Below are 20,601 nucleotides of genomic sequence, written 5' to 3' on the forward strand. Positions count from 1 at the left end.
ACAGGCAACAATGACAGCATTAAACATCACACAGACAAAGGAAAACAGAGCAACCAAAGTCAGGCTCAGCAGGACCCATTTCAAACAAAACCATATCATCTCCAGCTTATCCATCTTCAACTGTCACTGCCGACCCAGGTCAGTAGCAGAGCTCTCAGTAACTGGCACAACGACGACAGGGCGGGAGCAAAGTTCAGCTCCAGTCGGACTGTCAGGAAAGGATGAGATAGATACAGACAGGGAAAATGACAGGTCCTCTCCTGGGACTCAGACGAGTATCTCGAGCAGCCGCAGCGACGTCTCAGCCCTCTAATCTAAGTCAAAATGAACTGTACTTAAACAGTTGTATTTTAAAGTGGAACAGTCTGGGAAAGACTTCTAAGCAACAAAACCTTCTACACCTTTCCACGGTTCAATGTTCAAACATCTGACAGCTCCCTCACGTGCGGGCCTCCAGACAGGATGAGATCAGCTGTTCTGATTACACTGCGTATGAGATTTAGTTGGACTTAAAATTCACTGCACATTCATACAGCCGGGCAATGAGGGCTCGACTACACAACTGATCGTCGTCATTGTCACTCGTCGGTACATGATACACTGTAACCTGCCCGTCAATCGTTGTGTCCTAAATGTTATGCAACCATCTGCCACCACAGGGAGGATCATCGCTGAAAAACGCCATGAATCTGTTAATCCTGATTGTTTTATTGTTAGTTCTTTTAAAGGCAAAGATACAAGAGACAGAAATCCTCTGAGTTCAGTCATCTGAGAGGAGCTCAGAGTAGAATCGCTGCATAAAAGGAGCCAGCTGAGGTGTGTGCCTCCTGGGTAAGGTGTTCCAGCCAGGCGCGTCCTACTGGGAAGAGGCCAGGACACGCTGGAGAGATTGCATCTATCAGTTGGCCTGGGAACCTCTAAATATTTTCCCTTAGAAGCTGGAGGAAGTGGCTGGTGAGAGGGAGGTCTGGGCTTCCCTTCTTAGTCTGCTGCCCCCCTGAGCCGATTCAGAGAAGTGGAAGAAAATCGATGGCTGATTTACCGATTTGTTATTTTACATTTTCCCTTTTATTGAAGTGGTTGTCTGCGCCACTCTTTTCAGTGGCAGATTATTAGTTCTTGGATATTAATTTGACATATTTTAATAATATGTGAACATCTTTTTTGTAACATGATTTTATACATTAAACATCTGTTTAAGTGGTTTTCTTCTTCGTTGTCTGGAATATAACGTGTAATGTTCATAATGTGAGGTGCTGCACAGTTAAGCAGCCCAATTCATCACAGTTTACATACAGGTAGAATATCTCTGTTGCTGAAAGGGTTGCTAATCTCTGGATGAGGCTCTTATTGTGCAGTTCCAAACCCCTTAGTAAATATTATTCTGCTAAACCTTTAGCTTGAAGCATGAGTTGATGCTTACAGCAGTTTGCTTTCTCTCTTCCTGCAGTGTACAAAGGCTCAGTTAGCACCTGTGTCAACACAGTGAAATATTAATCTGCAAAGAGAACTCCAAAACAGCTCGTGCACACACAACTCAATCATTTGACTACCAAACATCTGCTCCAGGTTATGCTTTTCTTCGTTTCCTTCCCATTGCAGAAGGAAACACCACTTTTTCTATACAGACTCTCAGTAAGTCCTGCCCATGGACACAAACCATGATTACCCTTCAAAAAGAAAAGTACAGAGCGCATGCAGAACGGATTTAAGCAGCAATAATCACAATAATTCATCTTTTTTTCGAACGTATGTAACTGTTTTTTGTTCTGATCCAATTTGTTTGCTGTACTGTTTGTTCTTTAAAAGCAGACACTTCCACATACCACAGAGTCCCTGATGATATTTGAGGATTTCTACCACAGATTTGGTTTTGCAAACATCTGCAAAAACTAAAAAGGCATCCAGAGTAGGGCTGGGCTATATCATACCGTTCAATGATAATACCGGTGTAATTTTGGGCAACGATAGGAAAATGAAATATCGCGATAGAATATGGGTAAAACGCGCATGTGCAGTGCCTTTGTTTACATACGCACATGGCGGTGACGCAGAAAGAGAAGAGCAAAAGTGGATCGTTGAATGAAATGGATGAACCAGAACTGGTTTGTAAAATGCTGCAGCTTCAGTGGTGTGGAACTGGTTTAGCTTTCGTCCGTCAGATACACAACAAAGCACTATTTTTGGTAGCGCATGCTAGCGGGCCGTCGTTGTTACCGTGTTGTTTGGAAAATACGGCACACTTAAAATCAATCCTTGATTTTTCTGAAAGTCGACAGAGCCCCTTATAATCCCGTGTGCCTTATGTATGAATTCTGGTTGTGTTTACTGACCTCGAAACGATTTTATGTGGTACACGGCGCTTGAAAATCTGTCAAATGTTTTAGTGCGACTTTGCTAAGCTACGAACCTCGCGGTGGAGCCTCGCGGAGCCTCAGGAGCCTCGCGGAGTGATACGTACTGCGCTTCAACATAATATCACCGTATTGTGTGTGTTTAACCTCTTTTTAAGTTTTGTGGATATTATACATGGTTATGCTGAGGATATGTCGGCCAGTTTCCACTGGAAATGCCTTTTGGTTAAACTGTCAGCGAGGAATTTGCATTTGCACTGTTAAATTTTATATAACTTTAATGCACATAAAAAACAGCTGCTTGTTTAAGTGAAAATACATTGATGTTTTTTTTTGCACTAATAAAGTTGTGGAGTCGTAAAGTATTTTGTCTAGTGTCAATTATATCGTCAGTTATATCGTTATCGCAAATTTTCAAATTATATCGTGATAAATATTTTTGGTCATATCGCCCTGCTCTAATCCAGAGCACCTTTGCAACTTCCAAATAAGGACAAGTCTCAGACATTTCAGGTTCAAATTTGACAACAATTCTGAAACAAAATAACAAATTTGACCACATTAAAAACATGAACTGTTGGGCTGATCAGTGATCAAAGAACAGTGTTAACTGCAGTGTCTACACTGGAGTCCAGCTCAGCCGATAGTAAACCATTCCCATGATACTTAAGAGGCCATGTGTCACATGTGTAGCACACAAACAGACACAGTAACTCCACCACAGCATTACTGTTATTCTCACATTGGTGCAATCAGACAGCCCCCCTCCCCCCGTGCACCTTATTAACATTAAGCTGATGGGGGTTGGGGGTTAGCCCTGTGCAGACCTTTTCTGTCACTTTCTGAAACAAACCATTAGATTTTCCTCTTTATTGCTTATTGAAACCTGATCGAGGTCTTCCAAGAGAAGCAGTCAGAAAACATTATGGTTACAAAGCAAATCTGAGCTCTCTACAAGATCAGGTCAGAAAGAACTTTTTTTCCTACTATGAAAGTCTTTTGTGCTCAGTGGAGCTCTTAAAAATTCAAAATAAAAATATAGTTCAATGCAATCCCCTCCTGCTTCTGCTTGCCTGAAATTGGAAGCAGTCACATCGCATATAAGCTGAAAGCAAAATCAATTTCTAAGAAATCAAAACAAAAGAAAAATCTATGCAGCTCAGACGTGCGCTCAGGTTTAGGGCCTTACCTTAGAGGAGTCAGGGGAACCAGCAGCTCATCCTGCAGAGAAACACTAATCCATCTGAGGGAGCAGAGTTAATGCTTCTTCTCACACTGGTATCCCAACAACAGCTGATCTGAATACGAAGAGGCCAAGCACGCCGACAAAAGACCCTGCCGGCACCTCCCGTGGCTAAAGCACCTCACCCCCACACCCTAAACAACCCCCCCTGCCTGATCCTGCATTCACATGGCCCTGCCTGAGTCCAGCACCCCCGACTTAGGCCATCCTGAAGCCAGGGGCATGCTGGGACGTCGCTGGTGGACATCAGCCATGGAGGAGTCACAAACTGAGCAAAGTGAAGCTCATCATGAATTGTTTTTGGACAAATGCTCCCAATAACTCTATAGATACTTTTTTAAATCAAAATTTGAAAACACGACCATCACCTCTCATCCACAAACACAACCAGGGCCAGCCTTCACAACAAAACCACTCTCTCCATTCTTATCAAACTGACAGACTGACTCACTAAAAGTCATAATTAAAAAAATGAACTGTATTAAACTGAATGGATTTGTTTTTGAACTTGAATTAAATCCCAAAGTTTACAAAACTGTAGAAAAACTGTTTTTTCTACCTGCTACAGTTCAAGCAGGTCAAACCCAGAACAGAAGTCATGAACAGACACATTCACAGTTCATCCAAGATCCAGATATGAAGCCCTTTGTGTTTCTGACTCTGTGTCTGTTTGGATTAAAAACTTAGCTTTACATAAAATGTATGATTTCAGATTTCAGAGAGACAGACTTGAATTAATTAGGAGAATGAAATGACTATACTAAACTGATTTCTTCAGCATTCCACTGCTTTGTACAAATACACCACAGATTAAAAGTACCAGGCTGTGTCTCTTCATCTCTTAATTCAGATGTTTTTTTTCCTACAGCCAGCTCACAGATTTGGGCAAAACTTATTTAAGACTTCAGCATCACTTCTGACCATAAAAAAAAACCCCAAAACACTACAAATATAGTTTAGGTTTAAGGGTGGTGGGGTCGGGGTAAACCTACACTCTAGCTAACTCTAGCTACTTACTGTATGTGCTAGCTGGTGAGAATAATTTCATTTTAATATAATTTAACTCTTTTCTTCCATTTAATAGAACTACAAATGTTTCTGTGTTGTTGTTGTAATAAAGCAGTAGCCAAAACTTTACACCTAAAGGAAAATGAAAGGTAACAAGAACAGCACTTCTATCTTATGTGGATTTCAATACTGCACTAAATTACATTTAAAACATCATGTTGGTATAAAAAAAAAAAAAACGATAGATGATCGTAAACAATGCACAACAGACCTGATCGCATGTTCGGTACACTGGTTTTACGCTGTTGACTTAGACATGCAGCTGCAGCTTTACACACACATCATCATCAACAACAAAAACAACAACAACAACAGGACCTAGCTCATTCTGTTTTAAGCTGTGGTGTGATTACTGATGCTGCTCAGGTGCGTGCGCATCACCCGCAGCCATGCCGCAGACCACGCCCCGCCACGGTGATGACAACAATAATACTAATAATGCACTTTATAGACAAAAATTGATTTTTCACAAAAAATTATTGATAATAATTAGTAAAAACATATCTAGGGCTGCAACGATTCATCGAGTAATTCGAATAATTTAATTATAAACATTCTCGACACAAACTGTTTGCTTTGATATTTGGCGCAACATGAGGCTCGGTAGCGCGTCACCGGTTCACCCACGTTTGCGACTAAAAACCAGACCTGCAATAGAAACGCATTTCGGCGCAATGAAGCCTCCACTTTTAACGTAACAGCAGCAGTGATGATGACGCTGGCACAGTTTGAGTCTGCTCACGCAGCATGAAGAGCGAATACCATGTTTATGTCATGCAGCGTGCTAAAGGCTGACCGCAGCCATCATAGCTTACATGGAAGGACAGGGCCGTGTCTAAAGGGGGGCATGGAGTGTACTAGACCATCGGTCACCAATGAGCATTCATTCTGAAAAACCTGTTATTTTTACTTTGAATATTTATTATTGCTCATTAATATGACAAAAGTATTTCTTATCCACTTACTCGATTAATCGATGGAATAATCGACAGCTGCAACCCTAAAACTACGCATGTATTAGAAAGTTTAGATAAGAACCGAACCTAAGAAACTTTACTATTTATCTATTTCTCTGCTTATTTGTGTAATAAAACAGCCTTTTATGCATTTCATAGACAGCTTCATTCATTCATACCAACTTCCAGTGATTTATTGCAGACTGAGACGAGCAGCAAACTAGCATAAAATGAAGAATAACTCAGTAACCTTGCTGTAAGGTTTAGTGATGAGCATAACGTCCTTTAAAAAATATTTTATGGCTCTATCATTATGCCTGACAACGCACTTTTAATCCACTAGTCATGATTTCCTTTTTTAATACGTATGCCCTCTCACGTCACCATTTCCATTTCCACCAGCTTTTTAACTGAATGTGTTATCAAGTCCAAATGACCGTATGAGGGCATACACTCACGTAGTACGTCTGAAAAACAAGAAGTAGTTACTTTAGCAGACAAAACGTCACGTAGCCCATTACTAAGAAGGGCTTTTAACAACACTGTGCGAGTCACACGGTGCCGTGTGAATTTCAAATTAAGCAGGAGAGAACAAATATGACAGTTTGGGTTTTTTTCCTTTGTAAACACAGTTGTTGAGGTGGAGGATCCACTACACAGGCACACACACAGACACACACACAGTCACACTTCACAGGAATAGGAGCGCAGGCAGAAAAACAGCAGTGTCCTCTATAAAAGGCATGAAATCAGAGTCGGACTCCCACGTGCAGTTCGGAGCTGAAGGCGATCGGAGCTGCAGCAGGATTGTTCCGCTCTGCTTCACATTATGAAGGAAAGGGAGGAGGAGGAGGAGGAGGCAGGTTAGACTCTATCCTGCTGCTGCCACCGGGATTCAATCAGTAATTTGATGTTTGACCAATTATGTCAATTCTCTATTATTCTCAGGTAAATGCTGCCATAGTTAACACAGGACTAGTCCAAGAAAAGGTTGCTTTCACAATTCTAACGTCAAAATAAGATGTTTGACGACAAAACTGATCAGTGGTTGGAACTATTTCATCTTCACTGTTTCCACCAGTGTTTTAACCTGAAGACAAAACACAAACTGACACAAACACACAACACACCACAATGTCTACGTTCAGCTAAGTCAGTCATTAACTAAGCTAATATAGCCTGCTAACAGAGACCAGTTCATTTCTTTGAGTTTATTATCATTTAGCCCATATTGTTATTATTTCATATCTGATTGGATGAAGTGTGCACTTCCAGTGTTTTCTGCACAGAGCTCTTCCAATGCAGGAACTCGAGGCAAGCACAAAGTGCAGCAGTCATTCACAACAACAGCCCCTAATCAGCTCTTTCAGCCTCTTTTTTTTTTTTTCTTTTGACACACTTGTTTGTTGTTCGACCCTCAGTATTGGCAATTATAAACTTGACAAACAGCAGTCAGCCATGGAGGCGCTAAAACATTATCACAGCAAACAGATAATGACATGAAATCAATCATGACTGCAGCAGCATCGCTCACATGCACCCCAGCATGGGCAACAACTCCGCAATCGCCTCTGCAGCTCTGATGTAAGTCATGAAATGTTGTGACGAGGGAATGTGTAAAACCAGCCTGACGGGAACTGACTGCATAAGCACTATTATTAGCTTAAATAAATATTATAAGATATTAGAGGTAGGTAACGAAGCATGTCCAACGCTGTAAAGAACTACACAGCTGTGTTAGAATTACATGTAATGAACAAAGCCTATTATTTAAAAAACAGTTATGACTGATTATCTTCTTTATTTCCCTTTTATAGTTATCCCAATATTACAGTGGTCCCTCGCTATAACGCGGTTCACCTTTCACGGGCTCGCTATTTTGCAGATTTTTTTTGTGCAATTTTGCATGCCTTCTTTTTTGTTTGTTTTTTAACAGCACATTGTGTTCTGCGTCCTGATTGGCTGTAGACCATTGTCAATCAAAATTTACATAAATCTTCGATCACTAGCAGTGTGACTCTGAAGTGCTGTACTGTATGTTTGTAAGTTTTCTCCCCAACAAACAACAATGTCGATGAAACGTTTTGCACCGTCAAAGGCTCCTGCAGTAGCACCCAACAGGCAGAGGAAGATGCTAACCAGAAATAGAAATTACCATATTTCCTGGATTATAAGGCGCATTAAGTGAAACCAAACAGTCAGATAAGTCAAACTTTACTCAACTAATTCTTCTTGCTTCCTCTACTTCCGTACCATTGATTCATTAATGTTGAATTCTCTGGCAGCTGCTCTATTCCCATGTTCTGGACCTGAAAACAGATCTTTGGTTTCATTCTATAATACTGGGCTTATTTTTATACGAAGGTTTGAACTTTGAGAGTTTAAACACGAGAGAAAAGTGTGAAAATGTTCATGCCTGTCTGTATAAAGTGTGTAGTGCCTTAAAAGCCTTAAAACATCTATAATCATTGCAAAAAAAATCAAGTTGGCTACTTTGCGGATTTTACCCATCGCTGGTTATTTTTAGAACGGAACTCCCGCGATAAACGAGGGACTGCGGTATTGGACTCTTCGGACAATAAAAACTAAAAGAAAAAAAATGAGATGGCAATATTACTTGTATCCAATGGTCCATGAATTCATTTTGTTTTTCTCCATCTTTATAAATTAAAGCAAAAAGCTGAGTTTTAAATTATGATGATTTTAGATGACACACAGACCTTTTTTTCCCTTTTTTTGACATGGACAAATCTTCTCTGAAATAAATATAATATATATAGTAAAAACAGTTATTATATTATATAATATGATTAAAATGTTAAAGAATTAGGTCAAAATAGGCTTCAGATTGTTTTAAATCCTTAGTTTCAGGCATATTTTTTCTGCTTTTGGCTAAGAATGAAGTCAGTGCCGCTCTCCAACTACCATTAAAATATTTTACTTATGAAAGGCAGCCAATCAGAAGGCATAAAAGCAGAGGCAAGATTTAAACTTGTTTACAAAGAGAAAATGAACTAAGGGCTGCAGGAAAGTCTGGTATATATTCTGAACTGTGAATCATGAAAAGCTTTTCTGTTAAAATTAAAAAAAACAACAAACTGGAGCTAGAAATGTTAAAGCATTTGGAGAAAATAAATGACCATTATGAGTTTTTAATGTATATGTTCTTGTTTCAGATAAACAGTGGAACGCATTTATTGCCTTTTGATTATCATCGACTGGCGAATCTTAATGGGATTTTGCACAGATTACTTATACAGCAATATACTAAGCAAACTAATGATTCACCCATATGCACTTGTTCTACTACACTGTTTATACGGTCTTAAAAATGATACAAAAGTGTGATTGTTGGGTGAAAATACAGTAGGTGGAGGTAAAACGTAAAAAAGAAGCCCACTGACTCTTAATTGCCTCTTGGGGATAAATAAAGTCTCTCTGATTCTGATTTGATGAACATTTTCTGCAGTGAAAGGTGCAGAGTGTGGTCCGCCCCACCTACATCAGAGTGTGGTCCGCCCCTCCTACATCAGAGTGCGGTCCGCCCCCCCTACATCAGAGTGCGGTCCGCCCCCCTACATCAGCGTCCATATTGATTTTATTTTTAAACATCTTGTTGCACAACAGAACAGCAGAGGCGGAGGGCCGGATGAACCCACGAGTTCGAGTTAAAGGAGAGATTCACCAGCTGAAGAAATTATTGAACAGAACTTTAGCACTACGCCTTCTGGTGATGGTGTTCATTAAAAAAGGAAAGAAGTGTGTGTGAGTGTGTGTTTGGGTGGCTAATATCTCCTTCTGCTTGGTCAAACACGTTATTTATTCCTCATTGTGTGTGGCCACAGGCCGTAAATATATCTGTAATTACCTACACTGCCATCAGGTGGGGTTAATAGAGAAACCATTAGCAAAAAAGTGGATGAACACAGGCATAGAGGGGAACATCGCTGCAAAGACAGTGAAAAGAAAAGTAGAGGAGAATGCTACCAGGAGCATAATTAGCCGATATTAGTCATTAATTCAGCTCCTTTTGAATGTGCCCATTACCCTGCTGCTTACTGCTTGAACCAGGTTAGCAATTAAAACAGGATTAAACTCATTTAAAAAGGAATCTGATCTTCTTTTTCAAAAACATTGAGCAGGATAAGGCTAGTCTGCATTTTTCTCAGTACTTTTCCTTCCCAGCACCAAACTCTCTGCTCTCTATTAAAGATGCAAACCTCAAGACTCTGGTCCATAATGAATGCGTTCCATTAGACAGACCATAACTAGACATTCTTTAAGAGGAGTACATATATTTTCAGTTTTATTCTTTTCCAATAGCTCAAATCTTTCACATATGTAATTAAAGGAGAAAGAAGAACTTCAAATGTTGAAATTTCCTCTACATTACAAAAGTTTATGGTTCACAAACGCAGACAAAATCTATTTTAACTCCATCAACTGCATTAGCTGCAGAGTACATTAGACCACGATCTCTGCAGAGCTCCTAATGACATTATTGTTCTGGATTATACTTTTGAAATATTGATCATATTCTAATAGTCCACTTTTCAGTTTAACACACAATAGATCAGAAAGAGCTCATTAGAAGTTTCGTACTGCAGAAAATAACATTTCCATCTTTATTTTGATCATAAATCAAGTTTGAGTGTGATATCAATACTGTGAAAGGCTCCATCCATGGAGTAATTAGCACAGCCATCAATCAGAAATACAATTTGGCTTCATTAACGTGACTGCATTCTGCCATTCAGACATGAATCACTTAATGTTCTTAATGCTCTTCATGTCTTCATTCAGATATTCCCATGACATCAACACGAGACATTATTTACCGTTTTAGTAAAGAAGCTATCACACTGTCTGAACGTGATAATTACAGAGGCCAAATACTATAAACACTTAAGAAGAACATATAACACTGTAAGTAAGAAGTCATTAAGTTGATTAAGATGTCCATCAGCTGTGCAATAAACTGACTCTTGTGTTGTTCACGTCACAAAGGTGAGCTGTCACTGTTAGCTCTGCGTACGTCCTATTTCCATGTTGAGGATAATTTATTACGAGTAACTAATGAACTTACAGCTGCTGTGCTGCGGCCGTAAATGTGAGTAATTCTCTTGCTTATGGAAGCTAATGGATAGACTGTACTGCTTCCAGAAAAAGCACAAAAAAACTATTTTCAGCTGCTGAAAAAAAAAAAAAAAATCTAATTATAGTCAGAAACTGACCTGGAAAACTGTCTTGTGATTAAAAGCTTTAGTAAACTGTATCTTACAGATATTTTCTTTCTTTAATACATATGAAATCGTAGAGAAATATGAATACGGGGGAAATGGCCAAGTGTGAGGATTTGACGAGGGCTGAATTGTGCCGGCTAGATAACTGGCTCAGAGGATCTCCAAAACTACAGCTCCTGCTGAATAGTCAGTATCTATCAAAAGAGGTCCAAGGAAGGACTGGTGGTGGTCATGGGCGGCCAATTGATGCATGCAGGGAGCAAAAGCTGGCCCATGTGGTCTGATCCAACAATGAGCTACTGAAGCTCAAATTCTGAATGACAAGCAAGACAGACCCAGGACATGATGGAGAGGTTATATCTCTCGGATGGATGGATGCGTCACAGTTTGGCGCAGACCAGTCAGGGTGCCCATCCTGACTACTGTCTACCACTGAAAAAGCCAACACAATGACCACGTCAGAACTAGACCACAGCACAATGGAAGAGGATGTCCTGGTCTACTGAATCATGTTGTCTTTTAGGTCACGTGGATGGCCGGGTGTGCATTGCTTACTTGGGGAACACCTGGTACCAAGGTGCATTATGGGACGTTCTGCTGGGAAGCCTTGGGTTCTGCCAGCCATGTAGATGTTACTTTGACATCGACCTAAGCAGTGTTGGAGACCATGTACAACATGATGTAGAACATGATGGCTCTGGCTTCTTTCAGCAGGTTAATGCATCCTGCCACAAAGCACAAGCTGTTCAGGAATAGTTTGAGGAACACGATAAAAAGTTTTAAGTGTTGACCCAAATTCCCACATCTCAATCCAATCGAACATCTGTGGGATGTGCTGTACAGACAAGTCCGATCCGTGGTGGCCCCACCTCACAACTTACAGGGCCTAAAGGACCTGTTGCTAACATCTTGGTGTCAGATACCACAGCACACCTTCAGGGGTCTAGTGGAGCCCATACGTCGATGGATCACCACAGCACAATATTAAGCAGCTGGTGCTAATGTTACACCTGATCGATGTAAAACGTGTTTGGTGATTCTGGAGTTTAGTTTTGGGTTTTGTTGTATCAATTTTACACAATAACCAATGACAATGAAGTCTTGCAAAACTTTACCTTCAAAAAATAAAAAACATTTGGTTACAGGGTGTCAATTCTGGCACCTTTCAAACTTTTGATCCCTTAATTCTATAAATGTGAAATTTTGAAGGCAAACTTTTTCGCTTTGCTTGTTTTTTGTTTTTCCTGTTTTTTTTCACTCTTTAAAAATCATCATGGACCACAGTTAAAATAGCAAAACTGTACCAACTTAATGTCTATAACCCAAGTATTCAATTACATTTTAAGAAGATCCAGTTTCCTCAAACAAATGTCTGGAACATCGTAAGCTCTACATGTAATATGATTCAATGCAATATATTTTGAAGTACCCTTCTGTCATTATATCGATGTTTGTAGTCAACAACAGCTGTCAAATAAAGCAAAGAAAACACTTTTCAACAATATTTAAATGATGTTAATATTATGTAAATATTAATTGTAACAATGAGCAGGAGAGCTCTAATAACTTTAAAATGTATTTCCTCCGTTTCAAGTAAAATAAGATTTGCATTCATAAATAACATTTTTAAAACAAGTTGAAAAAGTTTCCCCATAATGGCATCTAATGTATAAACTATCTCGGCTTCCCCGACAAACCAATGTGTAAATGTCGTCTTCTCACAGAGTTTTCGGTTTTCGCACACGCTCTGAATAATGCATTGCATGCCATTGGTCTGTGCTGTCTATGAACATACATACTGTAAAGACAAAGGCAGAGGCCGTGCAGATTAAAAAAAAGAAAAAGCATATATTACAATTTGCCTGATGAGGCATTGATGGACATGTCCTTTGAGACTCTGGACGTCTGCAAGACTGTGAATCAGATCTTGCCAATGACACATAAAAAGACTAGAACTAACATTGAAACTAACAACTTGTGATAATTTGGTGATATATAACATATATAATATAAAATAAAAACTTCAATTTCAATTAGAAAACACAAAAACTATAATAGCTCTGGTGAGCACATCCTTTGTAAGATGAGGAAAACTACTCCTTTTATACTAAATGGTTTATGTCAGTATATTCCAAAAGTTAAAAGCCTTGGATTATAAACCTCCTTCAGACAAAACACTCTTCGCTTCTTTAATCAATGAAATATTGAACCAATGCAACAGTCTAAAGGAAGCTCTTCTCGGATCATGATATCAGATGCACCAACCTGGGATACTACAGCATAGCAACGATATGGAACTTACTGAGACAGACACAAGCATTACATTGCATCATTATTACTGGATGCATATTATACTTCTTGTCCCTCAATCGACTGGACTACAGAGACGACTGCTTCCAGCAATCATTTCTAACATATTTTAGCTTCACTTCTGTGCAAGTGGGTGGAAATTGTGAAGCAACGATGATCTCCTGCATTTCTTCTAATCCATCTGAAACATTAATGGGAAACTAAGAAGCTGAAATGTACATTTTCTTTTATTTAAGACTCATGCAAATAGATGAGGAATAAAAATTAAAAAAAAAAAAATCACACCTCTGCACAGTTGTTCTTAAATTCACTAGTTCATTTTTTAAATTTGTTGTATTTCTATTTGTATTTTTTTTAAATTCATGTTATTTTCATTTCCTTCCACCAGATGACCTTTGATGACCTTTCCATGTGACTGATAGAAGTCACATCATATTTGAAGAAATTTAACGCAGTCATCAGGAAACCATCAATTTTTCCTAACAATGAGGTTGCCAACCTACGTTTACTCTCGTGTGACTGAGCTGCTGCTTTACAGACTTTACAGTCAAAACAAGGTAACACAAAGTTTTCTCATACACTTCCAGGCCACACTGGACTTCAATTAGTACACCAGTAATTAGGGCTGTTCGATATAACGATATATATCGGATGACGATATAAAAACGTCTATCGTTTCATTTTACGCTATCGTTTGTTTTGTGTTGTCGCAAAATAAGCTGTTTATGGCAATATTTTTTCATGGTTTTGATGGTCACTGTAGTGGCTATATTAATTTCTTAAAGTTCTCTCTTTTTGTTATATTTAATATAACCACACTACGGACGGACAATCGCCTGTTTTTATGCGTTGTGGTTAACAACAACGACGGTCACACCACCGCGTGTCCGCTTGTTTATGTTCCACATAAACCTTTCACAATAAAGCTCAAGATCCTGTTGAGACTTTTCAAAATAAACTGAATCACGTGAAAGAGCAGATTATTTACGGATGAAGTAAAAAAGAGCCGCCAGGTGCTAAAAAATAAACCTTAGACTCAAACGTTAGAACAGGCTTTTCCCCGCAGCACGCCGTGTAATAAATACTCACAAAGAAAACAGCAGCCGTTACAACTTATGTCTAAAGATGTATCGTTTCATGCATCGGTTAAAACACTCGACTCCAGCTACATGACGCGCAGCTGGAAACACTTCACGCAAGTCGAGATTCACAGAATTTACAGAAAATGTTACATTTTTGTGATTTATATCGTTATCGGACGATAGATGTCTTATATCGGGATATGAGACTTTGGTCACAGCCCTACCAGTAAGCACGAGTAACCTTCAGCAGCCCTTCTACATCCACAATATGCTACAAATATTAGAATAAGAAAATAATCATTAGCCAATAGCAATTTAAAAAAAAAAAAATCAATAAATCTATGCTACATTATATTTATCAATGAACTGATTTATTTAAATGTTCAACTAACATCCATAACTGGGTTTGACAATCTTCAAAGTTCGATTTTTTATTTTATTTTAAAATTCTCACTAATTCTAATTCTCAGTGTATTTCAGGTCCTGACAGAAACTTACTGGATAACAGTTTTCTTTGATGAAAATATGCTAAAACATTTGCTCTTCACTAATGTACACACCTGAAACTCTCCAGGTATTCCTGCAGAATAAATGCGGCACAGCTGTCATTTCTTTGTAAACATTATTCGTTTACATTATTCGTTTCTTTACCACACAAATCCTCCGCTACCTCGTCGTCCTCCTCGGCTTTCTTTATGACTAAATAGAGATTCAGCCATCTGTCACCAGAGTCACATGACATCATGCGCTGGTCACAATCATATGTGTGCATGGAACAACAGCAATTATTCAGCCTGTTGAGCTGCTGAGTGAGTCGCAGCATTTTCGAGAACATCAATACACTGGTGTTATTCACCGGACTAATGAGCCTTTTCATTAGAATCACACATCACTAGAGGATGACCCATGCAGCACCCACCTAAGGTCAACTCAGATAAACATATATAGTGTCTGAGCATGCAAACAACAACCAAACCTTTCAACAGTTATATGTTCAGCACCAACACCACCAGCTGCCTCTCTTATACCTGATTTAGACTTCTGCGAGGATCTTTGTAGAGGCTACAACTACAACTAGAGCTGGGTCATATTATACCTTTCATGGTAATATGAGTACAATGTTAGGCAGTGATAAGAAAGTGAAATAAATGTGCATGCGCAGTGCCCTTGTTTTCATACGCACATGGCAGAAAAAGCATGGCGGCGACAGAGAATGAGAAGGGCGAAAGCAACAGATGAACCAGAATTGGTTTGTAAAAGTGGTGCAACCTCAGTGGTGTGGAACTGGTCTGGTTTTCGTCTGTCAGATACACAACAAAGCACAAGTTTTTGTAGTACATGCAAGCGGGCCATCGTGGCGCAGGGAGGAAACACGACAAACCTATTTCATCATTTGAAGCAGAAGCGCTCGTTGGAGTACAACAACTAATAAAGTTGTGGAGTTGTAAAAGTATTTTGTCTCGCAGCAATTATATCATCAATTCTATCGTTATCACAAATTTTCAAATATATATCGTGAGAAACATTTTTGGCCATGTTGCCCTGCCCTCGCTACAACGTAACCACCTACGCAGCCAATATCGTTCCAGGCAGTTATGCTTTTGCTGGGAAATAGCGCACACATGCACATGAATACCCATTCATGTCTGTGTTGTAGGGGTCTGTTATATTCTAGGAATGTAACATTCTGCGATTATTATTATGAATCTCACAATAATGCAAGAGTGAAGAAGAGAGAAAAGAAATTGCCTCGATGGACAAGTAATCACCATCAGTGACGATGACAATCATCAATCTCTCGATGTTGTTCATGTTTGCCCGTGAAAGAGTGTAGAGGTGTTTTTCCCACTGACAGAGTTCCCAGAACGGAGGCATCCTATCAAAAATATTTACTGCAGATTGAGCACAAACTAATCTCCCTACAGGAGATCTTCAAAATGGACTTACAACGCTAATATTGGTTAGGATGTGCCCTTCAATATACCTGCTGTTCCCTCAACTAGCCTCACTAACCGAGATATTAAGTTAAAGTGCTTGATGCGAAGTGTGAAATGGTTCTGAGGCGGCCGTAACCAAACGTAGTCATCAGGAATTCCAGACATATTCTTGAAGGATTTTGGAAAATATGTTAACAACATTTTTCCTCCACTTCCTGGATGGGAATGGGAGTGTCGAGTCAGTGAAGGCAGCAGGAGCAAAGTCCTACTGCTGCTAGCGCCTCACACACACACACACACACACACACACAGCACAGAGAACCTTCTAACAAGTGATGAATAATTAAATGCTGCTCTTTAAAACACACAGGAGAAGAGTTCACCTGTTTTATTAAAAAGACAGAGATGAGAAGCAGGGTAAAAGAGACGGTGGGCAGACAGAGACACGAGCAGCCAAAAGGTCGGACTTTTTAAACGCTTACTCCAGTTTGTCTGGGAGCTCTCCTTTGTAACAAACACAGAGGACAGCGCAAACAAAAGAGAAACTGACGACATGGTTCATCGGACAAATGGCAAACTGGACAGTGTCTCTGGAAGGAGGCAGCAAGATTAGAAGGAAGCAGAAGCGGCCAAGTGTTTAAAGAAGTAACAGCTGTCACAACGGGATCCCAGAGGTAGACGCCATAGTTTTCAATATCATACTATGACAAATACAGGCTTTTTTTGTGTTCCAGATTGGGTCAGGAGTTGGAATTTACGAGTTACCAGCTGGAAGCTATCGTGTGTTTGAGATTCGCTAACCCATATGAAGAGCACTGACCAGGCGCTGAATGTGCTACAGCTGTGGACAAATTAACAAGTACTGCTAGTGATGCATGAAGGGCTCTACCTTTGCTAAGAAGCAAAACAAATCATGTTTCTGGTGCCTCTGGGTGCAGTTCCAGAGTGAGGTTAAAAGGTGCACAAGGCAGACTAGAGGATGGGCAGTAATGCTGTTGCTGTATCAGAACTAAAAAGGAGGAGATTTAGAAAAATGTAGGTTTTCCCTGACTTACAATCATGAGCTCTGGGGAAATAACTGGAAGAACGGGACTAAAGAATCCTGAGGAGAAAAACAGGATTTCATGTGGCCTCATGAGGAGATGGGCATCTAGACTATGTTGAAGAGCTTGCTGTCCTGCCTGGATGCCCATCCAGACTCCATGCAAGTCACAAAATAAAATACAAAGCTGAGCATCTTGCAAAAAACACTTGATCCTGCAGTTCCCCTCAGCTCAACATACCACTCCCAGGTCTTTTGTTTGTTTGTTTTTTTAAAGAAAAAACCCCCATCTTGACTGGTGTTGTGTTGGGACCACTAGCACCTAATCGGCTCAGGTCCATTTGTGTTACTTGTTAGTGTTTCCGATCAGGTAGCAGTCCCTGGTACCAGGTTCTTTTTTAGTACTTGCTCGGCTGGAATCACAAGTGATCCGAGTCGATCTGAAAATGTGAGATCAACAGACTGCAAGCCAACAACTGACCCATCAATGATGTCACTCGATGAGTCATGAGAGTGGCTTGTTCCCAAAAATCAAAACTGCTCATTTTGAAATTCGGCAACGATAGAAATGGCTGCACAAAGACCGACACCATGGTCACCGACTCACAAACACCCAGACGTCCTCCATTGTTCCGTTGCATTTGTTTTGCAAGCAAAGACATCACAGGACTTTCGGCTGTAATGAGCCAGGCGCACTGAGGTGGTCGCTCAGTCATAATGGAAAACAACAGAGACCGAGCAGAGTCGAGTCAAGCTGGGAAGGTACTAGTGGAAAAGAGGCATAAGCGATTCCTCAGTCCAGAGCTTGAACCAAATACAGAACAATTTCTGTTGCACTGACCCCAAGTGGCCAAAAGAAGAAGAAAGAAAATAATAAGCTTAAATTTAGTTTTAAAAAAATTGTAAATATTAACACAAAGCAGCTGTGATTGAACTTTATACCTGAAATAAAATGTTTCTCCCTTTCATAATCTTTATTCCACCTGTGTGATATTTCATTTATGCCAGTCCAGGTCAATCTGGCCACACCTCTGGTTACTGGTAGTGAACCAAGTTGCATTTTAGTTCTCCAGATCCTCCCCAAGTCTGTTTCAGATGAACCATGAACCACTGAGGACAAGGGTAGCAGCTTCAGAACATTTATCCATTCACAGTGCAGCCAAACCAGAGGTCAGTGGGCACATAGTCATAAAGACATTTTAACAGGCTCAAGCAGCACTATGCTTTAATATTCAGACTCTCACATAGATAAAATAAATAAGACGCTATCAATAATACAATATGCACGGTCAGCCTTATCATACCGATGTATCTATGTCTTCATTATTGCCTGCAGATTATATTCACATTAACTGTCTGATACAAACTGTAAAATTACTAAAACAGAAAAAACAAAAATAAGAAAAAAGAAAAAAATTTAATTTATTCAAAACGAGAAAAAATAATGAGCAATGCAATTTACAGAAAGAAAATGCTTAAGCAATTCAGATAGCTGCAAATTAACTTTATGTCCAAGCACAGGCTGTCTGTAACTCAGTGCCTTACTTTATAACAAAGCCTCATATTTTAAAAGAACGACAAAAACATGTCATATATTTGACTAAAAATCGTTTTGTGTTTGTTTTTAGTGGGCTAGCACTCCAAATGTACTCAAAGTTCAAGAGCTTCAAATATGAAATAAAGCGCGCTGCAGAGGTCTGGTGGAGCCGGTTGCGTATACAGCAGCTGTGCGTTCTTTTTTATTTAAGGATTATGCATCCACGCAGAAACTAGGACGATGTTCGTGACCTTAGGATTTGAATGTTATTCAGCGTGATACAATGTGTAACGGCTCCATCGAGAGGCACACTGCGAATTTAAAGTAATAGCATGAAGAAGTGGAAGGTGATGTGTGTGCGCGCACAGGAGTAATGGTGGTGCGTGTGTGTGTGTTTGGGGAGGGAGGGGGGGGGGGGGGTCTGAACATGGCTCAGAGAAAAAGAATGTTGCTCAATTACACCTTATCCACCAATCAAGTCACATGGAGATGACTTAGGCACGCGCGCGCTCGATCACAGACATAATCCACGACAGGCAGCATTACACGTCAGTAACATCAGAGATTTGAAATGTTGGCTGTGATCCCTCCTGAGTCACATCACAGCCCGCTGCTGCTCGATCTGCCACACGGAGTGCAAACCTCCCTTACCTGCGTCTCAACTTCTGCTCGCTGTTACTTCCACTGTTCTGCTGTTCTTGGCCGCAGTCGCTCTATATCCTAATCCAGCGGATTTGTAAACCATTCAGAAATCCGTTCAGAGTCGAGCGGAGAGCTCAGCGGAGGACGAAGGAGCAGGTGGCATCGTCTCCGGTCCAGAAAGCGTGCCTGTGTGTAGTGTTTGTGCGTTTGGGGAGAGACGCTCCACGTTAACGGCTCAGTAAATCTGTCCTCACACGACGGAGCGACGAGGAGAGCCAGGTGGTCGAGCACGAATCCCGCGCCGAGGTTGCCGAGCTTTATCGGCCGAGTCCAGCCTCAGAGCGCTGCACCCTGTCTGGGTAAGAAGCGCGGGGGCGCTGCGGCTGTCAGATCCGGTCTCTGTCGGTTCGCCACACGCTCGTGAGCAGAGGAGTACCGACGATCCCTCCTTCTCTCTGCTCCTCCTGAAAAATAAAGGGAGGTGGGCAGTCTTCAGCAGCCCCCACCCCCTCCTGTCCCCCGACGTGAGGACAAACTCCGCCCTCCCCACACAAGCTCAGCCAATAGGAACCCTCTCGCTGTCTCTCGGCCACACACCCTCTCTCTCTTTCTCTGGCCGATTCGGCGACACAAAGGCTCCGGCTCCTCTCCAGGAGCCGCCTGCACGTATTCATCCTCTAAAAGGAGTAGACACGTACTCAGCCATACTCATTGAGCCGCACAACCACTTATGTCACCTGACCAAAGCACAATAAAGGGATTTCACAGCGTTTTAAAACTCGCTTGCAACCTGTAGCTCAATTCAGTGCACAAGCATTTGACAAAAATAAACCCTGGAAGCAGATTCAACAAGTTCTGTCAGGGAACATCTGAAGAGCAAGAAGATACACAAGTGCAATATGAGATGTAATGCTCTGCTCTCTCTGGGTTTTCTAAGACTTTATCTTGAAATGCTTGGCGTTATCAGCTCGGTGTTGTTGGTATTTCTACATAAACTAGCTTTCTGTTCAGAAAAATGAAGCCAAGGGCCTTAAACTTCTATTTATTTGTAGGCCACCAGATGGTAATAGCTTTGGTACAAAAGTTCTACAGAGGTCTGCCGGGAAAGGGCTTCTTCTTGACCTCTGTAATTGCTTTGCAATGTTGCAGCCCCTTCCTTGTCTTGTCTTCTTTGTCACTTTGGGTCA

General features: G+C 40.6%; 1 protein-coding gene across 1 annotated transcript in view; it reads right to left on the bottom strand.

The window, feature by feature from the left end:
* Window positions 1-19,867, bottom strand: part of large2 (LARGE xylosyl- and glucuronyltransferase 2) — a 140,941-nt gene extending 121,074 nt beyond the window's left edge. Inside the window, exon 1 of the mRNA XM_085350346.1 lies at window positions 19,424-19,867. The gene's annotated coding sequence lies outside the window, so the exon portion shown is untranslated. The remainder of the gene's footprint in view (window positions 1-19,423) is intronic.
* Window positions 19,868-20,601: the final 734 nt, after the last annotated feature.

This window comes from Diplotaxodon limnothrissa, linkage group LG1 (genome assembly GCF_057381915.1).
Source record: "Diplotaxodon limnothrissa isolate DT_005_m linkage group LG1, D_limnothrissa_male_GT1.1, whole genome shotgun sequence".
Classification (NCBI taxonomy): Eukaryota; Metazoa; Chordata; class Actinopteri; order Cichliformes; family Cichlidae; genus Diplotaxodon; species Diplotaxodon limnothrissa.